A 4184-nucleotide genomic window follows, 5' to 3' on the forward strand; every position below is an offset into this window, starting at 1 on the left:
CCTCTTACAGTTTTGAGACGTCTCAACTTAAGTCTAAGCATCTTCTTCTTCTTCAAATTGCCAATGGATAATTTTAGCTCGATAAGTCAACTAAAAGAGCTCAAGTTATCTTTTCTTCCTAGTTGGCATACGATCACCTTAAAACGCGAGCATTTTCTAAATTCGACCAAACTTGTGCGTCTTAATTTGGAGGTAATGAAATGCTTTCCTCTGAACGTGACCTCTTCAGAACGTGGCACGAATTGCGCAACTTGAAGTTATATAAAAATAAATTGCAACAACTTTCGGCTGATTTATTCGAAAAACAAAATAAGCTCATTTGGTTAGATTTAAGTAATAATCGGCTAGAAAGTTTGCCAGCTGACATATTCGCACAAACACCACTACTGTTTGAGTTGAATCTGAAGAAAAAACGTTTATACGACATGGGCAGGCTTTTGACAACATTGAAGCCTTTAAAACAATTAAATTATCTCTTCCTTAGACGGCCCATACATGACACAAAAGCCATGCGCAAATATAAAACGACGGAATTTGTGTAAATGAAAATTTTGACATATACGGCTCAAAAACACTGCGCAATATTCATTTTTAATGTGGCGCAACAAATGAAACATGTGTTCTAATTGTATAAAAAATTATTATATATTATTGAATTTGTGTGAATTCCTGTTAAAAGCTAGAGATGGTCCTTACGCCTTCGATATTAACATTAATAAGCAACAATTACTGAAACCACATGTAAACTGTGTAACATTTACCACACACGATGAAAAAACCATGTGCAATATTTGCAGACATGCGTAAATATCAAAATCGTTTTGATTTTAGCGCAGTTCTCTGCGCAAATAGCGCAACCAGTGCACACACCGGGTAAATCCTTGTGCAAATTGGTAATTGGCACAAGGATACTTGAGCCTACACGGCTTACATTGGCGTATTAGTTATGATAAATTTGTGAGCTTTACGCATGAGCATTTGACGCTTTTAACGCGCATCAGTCTCAACCGCATAGGCGCTGTACCAAAAATTCGGCGCTATGTCTTAAATATTCTCGATCTGTCTTATAATCATTTAACGCACTTTAATTGGGATTCGATAACGTATCTCGCCAACTACGCATTGATCTCTCCAACAATAAAATACGTCACGTCCATGCACTAACCCAACCTCGGTTTTGTGTCAACAGCTTTTATGTTAGAATTGGATTTAAGTGGAATCCATTAGGTTGTGATTGCCAACTTGTTTGGATATATAATTCAGTCTCCGTAAACGCTTATTACTTCAGCAATCAAAAAACAAAAAAGTGTCGTTTGCGACTCACCTACGCATTTGCAGGGCCACGCGCTACGCGAGCTTAAACACAGTGATCTGTGCGAATCGTCAGCAAATGTTTGCCCTGCGACGTGTTCTTGTACTCGCGTCGAGGATATCGACTACGCGTCGGCACTTGTCATCAATTGTACTAGCGCACTCAATAACATGGCCCTAAGGCAGCTACCCCGTCCCGAGCAAGTGGGTCTCACTAAAACAAAGCTTTATATTGAGCACTGCAATTTTAATCACTAATTATGCGAATGTGACACGTTTATTTGCAGCAGATAATAATATCACCTCTATAAGCATATCGCATTTACCAGCTACTTTATTGTTGTTGGATTTACGCGTTATTAACTTGGAGCGCTTAAGTGCTAATTTTCTTACCAAATATTTCAATGAGAGCTCACAATTGCAAGCGCTCTATCGCTCTCGCAATCCTTGGAAATGTGATTGCGAGATTATGCTGTTGCACTACACTCTACGCTTGCATCATAGCGGAATGATACAAGGTGGCAGCATGGTGACATACCAACAAACATATATAAAAATTCCATGTACTTTGTTCTTGTAAATTCGATGGACAAATGTCAAAATCGTTCTGCGCCGGAAGTTGATGTATCAAATCAAATAAAAAAAGTTTATAGTCAGCTGCTCCATGTTGCCATGGCTTGCATCGAGCTTGTATACCAGACGCGGATGATGTCTTTTGCGCTGATCGTGCTGGGGTAAAGCTCTAGAGCGTTGATCTCAGTGATATGTGCCGTAAACCTGCGAATGATGTCATCACCATAGTATTACCGTTACTTGCTCTTTCGCTCACCGCTGTCATTTTACTCATTTTAACTGTACTATATTACAAATACACAATATAAATAAAAATTTGGTTATGTGCGCATGATTTGTGTTTATTCTGGATCAATGAAGAAGATTTAGATGAAAATAAACCCTTTGATGTTTCATTTCTTATGCTCATCAACAAAATCATTACGTACGCGACGTATTATTGCCGGGTCTCGAGAAGGGTCAGCCATCCTTTCATATTTGTGTTCATGAACGCAACTGGCTAGCGGGCGCTTGTATACCCGAGCAGATAATGAAGTCCGTAGAGCAATCGTGTCGCATGATTTTTGTACTCTCACAAGATTTTAACGAATCCAGCTGGGATCGAATGGAGTTTCGCACAGCGCATCAATGCGCGCTAAATGAAGGGCGTGCACAAATATGTAATTCTTATTAAGTATGGCGACTGTCGAATTTAGAAATATTGGATAAATTTATTTAAAAATGAACACATATTTGGAGTCAAATGATCGGAGATTTCGGCAAAAGTTGAGAAATGCGATGCCGCATAGAAAGAGGGCGGAATGTGAGACCAGCACTGTGAATGTGACTCCAAGAATTTACATTGCTGACGAGATGGAACTAGATAATTATTGTGTAAATAGTGCTTTAAGATTGTAATAAATACATTCAAATATAAGACATATATGTACATACATACATACATATACGGTTACTCACAAAAATAAGTACACACTTGGTTTATGCTGAAAAAAACTCAAATACAGTGGCTTAATTGATAATTTTCATCTAAAATATCGCAAATCCCTAACAGAAACCACATTCAAAAAAATGTCAAAGGTTATTCAAAGGCAAGGAGAATTAATCAAAATTTCGAAATTTTCAAATTTTTTTCCAGAATTTCTAGAAAATTTTTGAGTATGCAGTTTTGTAATAATGTGAAAGTTAGATATAGCTCAAAATTTTTCCTGAATTTTCAGAATTTTTTTCGGCGACGGTGTTGAGCAATTTCCCACATACAAAATGCATTTTTGTTCATGCGATGTATGGAAGAAATTGCCTCGCCGAAAAAATTTTTGAAAATTCATGAAAAATTTTGAGCTATTTCTAACTTGCACATTACTATACTAAAATTTTTTGGGCTACAAAACTGCATACTCAAAAACTAGGACATGCTTGGTCCATAAAAATGTCCACTCGGTGAGAGACATGCCGCATTGATCAGCCACGTCAAACGAGCCCTCTTCAAACAGAAGCAAATCGCAGAATGGAAACAAGGCCTTTCCAACCCTACATCAAGTGAAAGGGATGGATTGGAGAAAAGACCTATCCAGCCCTTCAAATCAATACATAGAATTAACGTAGTGTTAGCTCGATACCAGCCCTGGCACGGATTGTAAACTTCGAGACAAGATCTCTTAGCCGTCCAAGCAGCGGTGCTAGATAAACTCCAAACTTCAAAACAAGTCGAATGCATTGATTGGTGACAAGACCTATCCAACTGTCCAAATAAATACATAGAATTAACTTAGTGTTTTCATACCAACCCCAACCTAGCACTAGGATCCTTCCAAAGGAATACTTGATGGTAAAAACGGGGAAATGGTACTTGGTTCAGATGCCATGCTGACTTTTTAGCTTCACATGTTTCCTCCTCTGAACCTTGGTACAATTTCGAAACTCTTTCAGACCCAAGTACCTTTTGTACCTATAATAGGAATCATAATTTCGATGGCGCACCATAATCCCCAGAGTCGCTCCAATCTAATGTATGCCTTTACTTATTTATTTTTGTTTCGCTTTTTTATATTGTTCTGAGGTTTATGGAAAGTTGGTTGCATCCTATTTACGTGTGTGTCATCAACATCCCGTACTGTGACTGCTTGCGTAGAAAAAAAATGTTTAGTGTATTTGCAATGTGGATGATTTATTTGCATTTTTAAAAGCAGCAACAACACTACCGGTTAGCTCAGTGATGCCCTCAAGAGCTTCATAGAGCTTGAGAAATTTATTCGGCTTTCACGTTCATGTCGTGTACGCGTAGCTGGGGCCCAGCGATTGAG

General features: G+C 38.2%; 1 pseudogene; it reads left to right on the plus strand.

Moving 5' to 3' along the window:
* The first annotated feature begins 200 nt into the window (after positions 1-200).
* LOC137235658 (protein toll-like) lies at positions 201-2579 on the plus strand (annotated as a pseudogene).
* The last annotated feature ends 1605 nt before the right edge of the window (positions 2580-4184 follow it).

This window comes from Eurosta solidaginis, unplaced genomic scaffold (genome assembly GCF_040869045.1).
Source record: "Eurosta solidaginis isolate ZX-2024a unplaced genomic scaffold, ASM4086904v1 ctg00001039.1, whole genome shotgun sequence".
Lineage (NCBI taxonomy): Eukaryota > Metazoa > Arthropoda > Insecta > Diptera > Tephritidae > Eurosta > Eurosta solidaginis.